Genomic DNA, 12,739 nt, shown 5'->3' with positions numbered 1-12,739 from the left:
TAACCTTGGGCAAGTCAGTTAACCCCAATTGCCCTACCCTCCCCCTCCAAAAAACATCAGTCTTATTTTAAGGGAAAAAAAAGGAAGAAAGAAAATGGTAATTGGCCCCATGAACTACCCTAGGACTTGTCCTATTTTGGGAAGATTTGGGTATAGATATTGATAGGATCAAGGGCTAAATTAGTTTAAGAGTAACACAGGTTTGGGCCAAGGGATAATGAAAGACTTATGACCTCAGGCAAAAGTCTCATCAAGTGGGAAGATGCAAGGAGAGTTCAAGGGGGTTCCCACAGCCTGTACCCCATCAGAGAGACACATGTATAACATATAGTCCCCCGTGTTGTCCAATGTGACTTGATCGTTAAATATCAAATTTATCCAAAGTCTGAATTAATCAAACAGACTGCTTTGCTTTGCTTTAAAAAATGCCTTTTTCTTGTGTCAGCAACTGCAGAGACCAGATAAGGCTAGAAGTAGGATTTCCCCTTGGGACATACTCCATATGGGAGGAAAACAGAGACATCCTGAGATCATAAATTCCAAACAGATCCTGCTTTGTCTTTGCTCTCTGAGTAAGCTGAGAGAATACCTCTTCCTATGTCAACAAAGCCAGATGAGGCTCACTTTATGGCCCTTGAGGATGAGATCCTTAACTCAAGGCATTAACTTGAGTAATGGGACTTTTTCTTATCTTAATATTTTTTGGACATATACTATGTTATGGAATGTTAATGGTAAAGAAAACACAGATATCCTGAGTCATAATTGAAGAGATTACCCATAAAGAGTTAGGGTTGCTCTGGAGACCCCAAAATACCAACATGCCAGGTCCTGCCAAATGAATTCAATTCAAATCTTAAGTGTGCTAGGTCATTCTATGGGGCTCTCACACTACATAGAGGGAAGATGGGATCTTATATACAGAAAGTTGTGGGAGGAATCTAGGGGTGGTCTAGAGGAGGAGTTTGGGGAGGGTCTACAGGAGAAGTCAGATGAGGTCAATGAGTGATTATGGGTGGGAAGTTGCTGGAGGCTACCTGGAGCCCACAGACAATGGTGGGCTAGGCCAGTTCAAGGGTGGATTGATATTTTGATAGGCTCAAGAGTGGGAAGTAGATGAACAATGGAGGGCTAGGCTAGTAACCGAGGTCTGGGCTCAATGTAAGGCTTATGCCCCATCAAATGGGATGATTTAATTCAAGGGGGGGGGCGGTTCCCAGAGCCTGTACCTCAAAAATTCAAGGAGAGCTCAAGGGGATTCCCAGAGACTTCACTTCATCAAAAATTTCAATTGACACTTTGTCAACTCTCTTATTTCATTGTATTTTCCATCTATTTAATTAAGAAAATTCCTTTCTCATACAATGATTAAACATTTATGGAGATCATAAATTTGTGTGACATAGCCACCCTGAATTGGGATGGTTCTAAAGTGTATTTAAGCTTTCTGAATCTTTTCGAAGTTTGAACTTAGCTTATAAGTCCTTGTACAAGTTCCGCTAGTTTTAAGAGAATAAGATGAAATAACTGTATTTCACCTAGCCTGTTGTCTCCTTTAACCAAACTTAAGGTTAATAGACTCAGTACAATTTGCTAGGCTCTGTGCTTAGTTCTGAAGATACAAATGTTAAGGTTTAGGGTTCTGGGTGCTCAAAACCCCAAAATATCAACACGCCCGGGTCCTGCCAAATGAGTTGGACTCAAGTCTACTCTCAGCCAAAGTAAAACAAAGTTTATTAAAGATTAACCATAATGGGTATGGTGAGGTCTGGGCTCTGGGAGCCCCCTTGAGTTCTCCTTGAGTTCTTGGGGTACAGGTTCTGGGATTGAACTTGGATTGAATCTTCCCATTTGATGAGGCATTTGTCTGAGGCCATAAGCCTTTCATTATAGCTCGGCCCAAATCTCTGTTACCAGCCTAGACCTCCTAGGTCCAGCTAGCTCCCACCCTGGATCCTCCCAAAATATCTATACCCAAATCTTGTTACCCTTAGACTAGCCTAGCCCTTCATTGTCTATCATCTCCTGGTAGCCTCCAGCTACTTCCCACCCTTAATCTTATTATTGGAGTATGACCTCATCTGACTCCTGAAGACCCTCCCCAAACTCCTCCTCTAGATCAGCCCTAGATTCCTCCCACAACCTTTCTGTATATAAGACCCCATTTTGCCTCCATGAGAAAGAAAAAAACTGGAGGATTATCTAGTTGCAGACTCACTCTGTGTCAGATGATTCTGGCCTGCTTGTCTAATCCAAGTGTCACAGATTCTTAGGCTCTTAAGAGTCTACCCCATTATGGCAAACCTTTAATAAACTTTGCTTTTCTTTGGCTAAGAGAAGACTTGAATGGATTCCATTCAGCAGGACGCATCGCGTTGGCATTTTGGGGTCTTGAGCACCTCTAAACCTTATACCTCATCATTTTATGGTTCCCTGACCCTCTACAAAATGATATTTCATGGCCAAGCTTTAGAAGCCTACCCTGCTGCCAACCAAAATATATAGACTGATAAAGAAGATCTACAGATTTTTCAGAGCCTTCTTTATCCACCTGACTATTCAACTTATTTAGATATGTTTAGGGAAACTCAAAATCCCCTCTTCAGAGATCTATTTCTGTCATGTGTATATCTGGAACAAAACTGCAGATTCCCACCAATCAGATGAAAAAAGATCAACAAAATTATTATTAGGAGGACGATGATGGAATTAGAAGTTACAGAGGGAAAAAATTAATTTTATATGTGCTTTTAGCAGTTTTCCTCAAAGTCAAGACTTCAATTTAGTAAACTGTTCAATTTAGATTGTTAATTGTTAAAATTTAAAAGCTAGAGGTGGCTAGGTGGCCCAGTGACTAGAGCACCAGTCCTGGAGTCAGGAGGTCCTGAGTTCAAATTCGGCCTCAGACACTTAACACAAAAACTAGCTGTGTGACCTTGGGCAAGTCACTTAACCCCAATTGCCTTCCAAAAAGCAATAAATAAATAATAATGGACTTGTTTAAAAAAAATTAAAAGCTAGGCAATGAGAAATTAACATCTTTGTATATACACACCATTAGCAAATATTTCATAGAACCTAAAGTTTTAAAAAGTAAATGGCTTTTGAGGAATTATCCTCAGAATGGAATGTGATTAAAGGAAATTTCTGTAGTCCCAAAATTAAGTAACTAAAATAAAATTAAAAATTTGCCATAGTTTCATTCTTTTACCCACAGTTATGGTATTTCTTTAAATAATTATCTTGAAAGTTATCTTTCAGATGTTGTCATATCACACAGACAAATATGACAATTGCCAAAAGAACCATATCATTTTCTCTTACCTTCATGAAGGTGCTCAGATTATATCTAGCCCAAGAAAGGCTCAAGGTTCAATCTGGCCATTTTGAATTAATGATACAAATGCTCAGGCTCCTTAAGAATCTACCCAATATGGCCAATCTTTAATATAACTTTGTTTTACTTTGACTGAAAGAAGGCTTGGGTCAAATTCATCCAGGTAGGACCCAGTGTGTAGGTATTTTGGGGTCCTGAGCACCCCTAAACCTCAACCTCTCCAAACTAGAAATGGCTTGGATATAGAAGAATGTTAAACTCAATTAAATTGTTTATGGCAAATAAGTCTAAATTACAGAGTACATTATTAGTATCCTTTTTTTTTCTTCAACACCGCTCTCTAGTCCTTTCTATTATCCAATCTGTTCTCCACAAAATTGTCCAACTGATACTCCCAAAGTTCAGGCTACTGTGAGAATTTGTTTGGCTTAATTAAGCATATTTATTACAAGGGGTTTGTTTTTCTTTTTCAATGGGGGCTGGGGGTAGGTTTGAGAGGCAGAAAGTACATTTTCCTTAATTAAAAAAAAAAAGAAATGCAAACATAAAAGCTAGTAGAAATGTAAATTTATTTAAGCAATTAGTAGAATCTAGTGATGATATAGTGTTAACTATAACAAGTATCTAAACAAGTATCCTTTCAGAACCTTATTGTTTTTCTAGGGCACTGAGAGAATTCAATAAGAAAAACAGAGGGCCTAGGGGTGGCCTGGTTATGTTGTGAGAGTTTTAAAAGTATAAAGAGAAGGGAGAGTAAATAGTGTAGATGGAAGAAGGGGCTGGATCTTGCTATTTGTAATAATTGAGATGTTTGAGAAGAAGAGTATACAAATATAGAGGAAAGAATGGGGGAGCAAATGGGGGATGAACATCACTTATCTGAACTGGACAAAGAACAGTGGAACACACAAAGAATTTGGCATAAAAATACATCAAACTGAAAAGTGAAACAAGTGGGGATGGAGGATGGCTACAAAGCAGGGAAGGAGAAGTCATAAGCCAAAAATATGTCCTGATCCTGAAAGGATTAGAAGGGTTGAAAAGAAAGAAAAGAACCAGAACCTACATGGAGGAGGGGGAAGTGCCCCTTCGTGGAGAAATGTGATATATAAATTGACACAAATTGTGATATATAAATGTAATGGAATATGATTTTCCAATAAAAATTGATGGAAATTATTTCCAAGAATTTTGGGTAATATACAAGGACATCACTATTGTAAAGAAAACACAATTCTGACAGATTTAAGAAGTCTGATTAGTTCAATGACCAACCACATTGCTAGAGGACCTAGGTTGAAGCATTATTTGCTTTTTGACAAAGAAATGATGAACTCAAGGTGCAAAGAGAGAGAGAGAAGAGATACATTTTTGGACTTGGACATTCTGTGGTTTTGTCCTGCCCTTCCTTCCTTCCTTCCTTCCTTCCTTCCTTTTTTTTGCTTTTTGGAGTGAGAAAGGCAGGGCAATTGGGGTTAAATGACTTGACGAAGGTCACGTAGCTACTAAGTCTTAAGTATCTGAGGCTGGATTTGAACTCAGGTCCTTCCAACTCCAAGGCCAGTGCTCTATTCACTGTGCCACCTAGCTGCCCCTATTTATCACTTTCCTTTGACTTTTAATTGGGAAGGGATATTGAGAGGGAAGTTAGATTGGCAATAGTGATGCCAAAAATTACAAGAAAAAAAAAAGATGGCTATTGAAACGTTTTAAAAATGCACAGAAGAGAACAGAAAGAAGTTCAGAAGGAAACACCAATAAGCAGGACAGTTTCCAAAGTATTGTGTGGAAATAGATATACACATATGTAGCAAGCAGTATGAAATGGAGATTCATAGTTTCATATACAATCTTTTGTGTTCTGCTGTAGAGACAGACATGCTCTTTTTTTGGTATTTAAGTTCGGAATTAAAAAATAAAAATTGTTTAAAAATTAATTTACTCACATGGAGATTAGGGGCAGGCAACAGGGCATTCAGACCAGAAAAACATTCTACAGATGGAAAAATTCATGATGGGTATTATGTAGGAAAGGTAACAAAATAATAAGAATAGTAATGATGATTATGATAATAGCATTTATATAGCACTTTAAGGTTCGAAAAGCATTTTATGCATATTATCTCATCTGATCTTCAAATCTGAGTTCAAATATGACCTCAGACACTCAACACAAAAAACTAGCCATGTGACCTTGGGCAAGTCACTTAACCCCAAATGCCCTCCAAAAAGCAAAAAAAAATTTTTTGAGAATAAAAAATAATACTCCTGTTAGGTAGGTGCTATTATTAGCCCCATTTTACAGATGAAAATAGACTTTGAGAAAGGTTAAGTGATTTGCCAAAGGTCATACAGCTAGTTAATGTCAAAGGTAAGATTTGAACTCTGTTCTTCCTGACGCCAGGTCCAGCATTCTATCCACTTCATATAATAATAATAAAATGAGAATGATAAAACAATGAATGGGAAAAGTGAAACTTCTCAGCCCATAAGTTCAGTGGGAGCAAGCCGGGAGTTTCAGTTTCACCATTTACCCCTCTCCCCCCTTTATTCCTGCCATATCAGCATTAGGCCCTTTAGGAGTTTTAGGCCTCCAAACTTGGTGGCTTATCCCCTCCCCCTCCCTCGATTTATCGTTTGCCAAATAGGGCAGACCGGTACCCTGGTTCCCTGCTCACATCCCAGCCAATGGGGGATAGTGGCAGGCTTTATGTTATTTGACATTAGGGAAGATTTTCATGCCAAGACTTGAGCCCTCCTCCAAGCCAATAGGGGATAGGCCAGGTTCTTTGTTCCTTATCTTTGGGTGAGATTTTCTTGCTCAGATTTTCAACCCACCTCCCAGCCAATGGGAGAAGGGACAGCAGGGGAGAGGGGGCTTGACTGCATTAGGGTATAAATTCATGTTCCATCTTCTATAACAGGCCTCCCCTCCCTGATCCACCATGGAGAGGACTACCCTCTTCCCTCAGAAGAACCCGGGCTCAGACACTTAGCACCCACCCAGAAACATCTGGCCATGTAACCTTGAGCAAGTTACTTAACCCCGATTGCTTAAAAAAAAAAAAAAGAGAATAAAATCTTCCTATTCCTTCCTCAAGATACCTCTGACTTTTAATTTTTCTGGGTAGGGGATTTTGGGGATCCCTATACCCCACACAACAACAGTAATCATTGCTTAATATGAATTTCTATATGAATTTAGTTTGCAAATTTCCTTTTCTTTTTTTTTTTTTTTGGCAAATTTCCTTTCTATGGCTCTGTAACATAGGTAGTATGTTGTCTTGTCTTTATTTTTGAGGAAACTGAGGTTTTAGAATGATTGTTATTTGCTCCAGGTCAAAGTTGTTTTGTTGAGTCATTTCAATCCTGTCCAACTCTTTGTAACCTCATTTGAGGTTTTCTTGGCAGAGATATTAAAGTGGTTTGCCATTTCCTTCTTGAGCTCATTTTACAGATAAGAAAACTGAGGCAGAGAGGGGTTAAGTGACTTGCTCAGGGTCACACAGCTAGTGTTTGAGGATGGATTTGAATTTGGGAAGATGAATCTTCCTGATTCGAAGCTCAATGCTCTATCCACTGTACCACCTAGCTGCCCTCCAATGTTTAGTACCATAAACAGTGCTGGCATGAACACTTTGTTATATATTCTTTGTCTTTTACCTTCTTCAGTCATATGCTTAGTGGGATCTGATTCTAAATGTTGAGGTTTAGGGGTGCTTGAGACCCCAAAATATCAACATGCCAGTTCCTGCTGAATGAATTCGACTCAAGTCTCTCTGTTGAAGTAAAGCAAAGTTTATTATAGATTTGCCATAATGGATAGACTCTTAAGGAGGCTCTAAGTATCTATGAAACTTATTGACAAGCAGGCCAGAATAATCTTACACAGAGTGAGTCTGTACTAGATTGAATTCTCTGCATCTTCATGGAGGCAAGATGGATCTTATATACAGAAAGACCATGGGAGGATTTAGGTGTGGTCTAGGGTAGGGTCTTGAGGAGGAGTATAGGGAGGGTTTTTGATGGAATTGAGGCCAGACTCCAGGAATGGGATTAAAGGAGGGAAATAGCTGAAGGCTACCTGGAGAAGACACACAGCTGAGGGTTGGGCTAGTTTAAGGGTAACAGGTTTGGGTACAAATGTTTTGATAGGATTAAGGATGCAAAGTAGCTGGACAATGGAAGAGTAGGCTAGGTTAAGAATAACAGATTTGGGTCTAGCTATAATGAAAGGCTTATGGCCTCAGGCAAATGCCTCATCAAGTGGAAGATTCAATCAGATTTCAAGAGGTTTCCCAGAGCCTGTACAACTTAGTAAATTTTCTCAAATCCCAAGATGTTTTTGAAAAATTTCACACTGTAGTCTTCCCATAGCCCTTCCAACATTTTTTTAAACCTTCTTTGACATTTGAGATGAAATATCAAAGATATTTTACTTTGCATGTCTCTCAATGGTAGTGATTTTGAGCAATCTTTTGTTGATAATTTTCCCCTGTCCCTCCAGTATTTCCAATGCTTTCTTGTGTCTTTTAGTTTAGGCAGACTCATTCTAACAGAGCTGTGACATACCCCTAAAGAATTAGCCACAGAAGCAGTGAGAAACAGGTAATGGAGTTTCCCTTGAGGCAAGAAAGTGCTGCTAAATTGTATGATATGTTACATGGCAGGATACCCTAATCAGGGGTTCTTAACCTGGTGTCTATGGAACCTCATGGTCCATGGAGAGATTTTATCTTTATTTTTTACTAATCTCTAACTGAAATTTAGCTTTTCCTTCAATTATGAATACAGGCAACAAACCACAATAGTGTTCTGTTTCACCTGTCAGAAAAAAGAGTTATTCTGGCACTGATGAGGTACAGGATCTGAGAAACCCCTTGAACTCCAATTGAATCTTCCCACTTGAGGCATTTGCATGAGGCCATAAGCCTTTCATTGTGGCTCTGCCCAAACCTTTGTTACTAGCTTGGCCCTCCATTATCCAGCTAGTTCCCACCCTAGATCCTCAACAGTTAAACCCTTGAACTGGCCTAGCCCACCATTGTCTGTTGTCTCCAGGTAGCCTCCAGCAACTTCACTCATTTACTGGAGTCTGACCTCATTGACTCCTCCTGAAGACCCTCCCCAAACTCATTACTGGAGTCTGACCTCATCTGACTCCTGAAGACCCTCTCCAAACTCCTCCTCTAGACCACCACTAGATTCCTCCCACAACCTTTCTGTATTTAAGACCCCATCTTGCCTCCATGTGTGTGAGAGCACCATATAATTTTCTAGCACAGACTTGTTCTGTGTCCAATTCAAGCCTTACAGATACCACAGTTCCTTAAGAGTCTACCCAATATGGCGAACTTTTAATAAACCTTCCTCTTTTTGGCTGAGAGAAGACTTGAGTCGAATTCATTCGGCAGGACCCAGTGTGTTGGTATTTTGGGATCTCTAGCACCCCTAAACCCTATCCCTCTTCAGCATGATTCATTCTTTTTTTTTTAATTTTATTTTTTAAGCAATCGGGGTTAAGTAACATGCTCAAGGTTACACGGCCAGGTGTTTCTGGGTGGGTGCTAAGTGTCTGAGCCCGGGATTCGATCTCCAGGTTTTCTCAACACTGGAGCCGGTGCTCTTACTTGCTGTGCTACCTGGCCGCCCCCATGATTCATTCTTGATGAAGACATGCTAGCTCTTTAGGGTTAATGCTTCATTTCCTAGCCATTCCCTTAATAATACGTACTAGAATTTTCTAGGGAATTGAATTGCCCTTCTCCAAATTTGCAGTATAATGCCTATAATCTTTTTTTTTTTAAGTGAGAGGTTCTGAGTTCAAATCCTTGCTCAGTTTCTTGCAATCTATCTGAACCTAGGCAATCACTTAACTTGAGCCTCATTTTCCTACGAAATGAGAAGATTGGACTAAATTTCTAAGATCCCAGCTCTAAAACTAGGAAAAGATGACAAAGCAATCCAGGAAAATTCCAGATCACTAAGCACAGCTCAGTCTCTTCTCCTCTATGAGAAAAATGTAAGGAATCCACATAACCCCAAAGGCTCAGGGACAAATGCCATTTGGAATATAACCTGGAGCCAATCCTCATGATATTGATAAACTAGAAAGCCTCCAGAGAACAGCTGGATAAAGGAATTGGGGGTGTTTAACCTGGTGAAGAGGTCATGATGGCTTTTTGCAGATATCTGAAAGCTGCAGAGTATCTTAATGATCTTTCAAGGATAACAGGCAGTGAGAGGTTTGGCAATCACACATCTTTCAGCACCTGAAGATGTAGTTTATCTGAGCCAGATAACATGAATTCATTAAGGGTAGCTAGAGCCTTCATACTAATTTTTTAATTTAATTTCCTAATGGCTAATTTTGTTCTGTCTTTCCTAGTCCAGATAAAAACCTCCTTGGTAGTGAAACAGAAAGGCATGGAAGGTGTTTTTGACCCCGATACTCAATGCTAGGTAGGGTAGAGAAAACCTCACCATGTGACACAAAGCTTAGGTGGTGGTGGTGGTGGTGATGATGATGGTGGTGGTGGTGATGGTGATGGTGGTGGTGTGTGTGTGTGTGTGTGTGTGTGTGTGAGATTGTCCTAACAAGTGAGGAGGACTTACGGGATGGTTTCAAGAGGAAGATTTTCCTTTTGTTGATGCAGAAGCACCTGTCCCTCTGCTTTGTCCCCACTTAGCTTGGCCTGGGGATTGAAAAATGAAAAATCGCCCACATAAATATTTTAAGAATGTATCATAACTTTTGCTTATATCCCACACTTCACAGGAAATTATTTTTTTAACTTAAAAGCACCAGCAAAATCTAAAAATATATTTCTTATTTCATTTCCCATTAAATTCTTATCTTTTTCTTAACTTCAAGTGACCCAAAAGGAAAGCATACTCACAGAAGAACTTAGGTGTATTGCAAAGAAATAGAAACCAAACAAAATTGCAGTACTGAGAATCATCAAAGAGCCCTTGGAGTAAAAGGGTCTGCCATCTTCTGGACAATTTCTAGACTGTTGGCCCAATTAATAATTTGAGTCACTACTTCACTTTCTATGCCCCAAAGGCAGTGTCAGGGGTGGGAATGGGGGGCAAGAGAATGGAAAGAAAGGAAGATGAAAGCATCTCACCAACATCCATTCTAGCTTCTGCACCATGGGTCCCATGAATTCTTACCGTGGCACAATAACCCACCTGTGGTTCAAATGGAATTTTCCTTCCAAAGGGCAGCTGAGTCATTCTTGCCAGCTAGTCTCAGGCAGTTAGTTATGACTCACACATGATCAGGGGAGTGGGAGAGAGGAGTACAAGGGTCTTCTGACAAAAATATCTCTCTCTGGCATGATGCCAGGTCCACTCAATCCCTGTGATATCTCTCTCCTGTCATGCTCATGGTCCCCACCAGCCCTTAGGTTGAAATTGTTCATTCTGGTCAGTCATAGAATTGAAAAGTGAACTTCCCCTGGTCCTTTACTGCTCCTGGGAGTGCTCTAGTCCCAGCAGAAAACAGGAATGCCAAGGAAAAGTCCATCTATCAAGGCAAGCATTACAGAAATAGAAATGGAGGGGTGGCTAGGTAGTACAGTGAATAGAGCACTGGCCCTGAAGGCAGAGTGACCTGAGTTCAAATCCGGCCTCAGATGCTTAACACTTACTAGCTGTGTGACCTTGGGCAAGTCACTTAACCCCAAGTGCCCTGCCTTCCCCCCTCCAAAAAAGAAAATAAAAATGGACCAGTTTTGTCTTCTCTCTGTGGCTAGCTACTACCCTACCCATTCCAGTTTGTCCTAGACCAGTCTGATTTTTACCACAACTGACATGTTCTTATAGCACAGTGCTGTATTTGAATCTTTGTATTCCTCTTTTGTTACCTGACCTTGCTTCCATTTTCTTTTTTTTTTTTTTAAGCAATTGGGTTAAGTAACTTGCTCAAGGTTACAAGGCCAGTTTTTTGTGTGGGTGTTAAGTATCTGAGGCCTGAACCGATCCCGGGTCCTCCTGACTTGGGGCCAGCGCTCTTACCTCGCCACCTAGCCACCCCCACTTCCATTTCCTAAAAGCTAAGTTGGTTGGTGAGTTCTCTGTACATTCACATCAATCTCTTCAACCCACTCCCAGATACAGGATAGAATTTCCTCTTGTTTCCTCTGTCTCAAATTATGAAAGATAAAATTATCATTAAAGTAAGTCAATAGGGGCGGCCAGGTAGCACAGCGAGTAAGAGCACCGGCTCCAGTGTTGAGAAGACCTGGAGATCGAATCCCAGGCTCAGACACTTAGCACCCACCCAGAAACACCTGGCCATGTAACCTTGAGCAAGTTACTTAACCCCAACTGCTTAGGGGCGGCTAGGTGGCTCAGCGAGTAAGAGCACCGGCTCCAGTGTCGGGATGACCTGGATCAAATCCGGGCTCAGATACTCAGCACCACACCCAGAAATAACTGGCCGTGTAACCTTGAGCAAGTTGCTTAACCCCGATTGCTTTAAAAAAAAAATAAAGTAAGTCAATAAATAAATGCTCTGCTTTTGGCATAGAGATATCCAGATAATTGAAGCAGATGTCAGTTTAACTGTCCTCATAGCTATCATCTGGGGAAGCAGTTCCTATGGAGAAGGGGCCAGTTATCCCCTCTGGCTGACCAATTGCCACACATAGGACAGGTAAGTCAGCCAAGCTAGAGCAGCAAGTCACTGTAAGGAAGAGATGGGGAGAGGGTGGGGGTTAACATGCACCAGGCAAGTCAAGCCACCACCAACAGCTTGCCCAGCAGCTCCCTTAAACCCTTATGCAGACAGTCCAGGACTCCTAATTCATGAGTCTTGGGAACAGTAATGCTTCAGTACCTAGTCATCATCCTGGGAAATATCAGAAATGCAGCCTTGTAAATACCCCTGCAGATGCTACCAAAGGGCCAGAAAAAGAAAGTTCTTGCCATTAAAGTCCTTGATGTTTTCAAATGGTTCATCTGATAGGATTTTATCAGTAGAAATGGCATTAAAGAAAAGGCAGTAACATCTGTTTTGCCACTGGGCAAAGGACCTGGGGGTCTTTTCTTCTGACTTGGAACTGAAACCTTCCATATATGCTGACTCCCTCAACACAACAGAGATTGTCTTGCTTTCTCTAGCACTTTGTTGTTCTTCTCCACCATACTGTCCATGTGGTTTTTTGTTTTTTTTTTGGCAAAATTACTGGAGTGGCTTGCCATTTCCTTCTCCAGTGGATTAAGGCAAATAGAGGTTAAGTGATTTGCGCAGGGTCACCCAGCTAGTAAGTGTCTCAGGTCACATTTGAACTCAGGACTTCCTGACTCCAGGCCCAGCACTTTATCTCTTTTTCATGTAGTAACTGTTTAATAAATGCTTAATTCATACCTACATAATTGAAGTTCTCCCCACCC

The sequence above is a fragment of the Petaurus breviceps genome, unplaced genomic scaffold (genome assembly GCF_028583685.1).
Source record: "Petaurus breviceps papuanus isolate PSGF00001 unplaced genomic scaffold, PetGlider_PUasm1.0 138, whole genome shotgun sequence".
Lineage (NCBI taxonomy): Eukaryota > Metazoa > Chordata > Mammalia > Diprotodontia > Petauridae > Petaurus > Petaurus breviceps.
The sequence above is the reverse complement of the archived record's forward strand: the minus strand, read 5'-3'. Positions refer to the sequence as shown.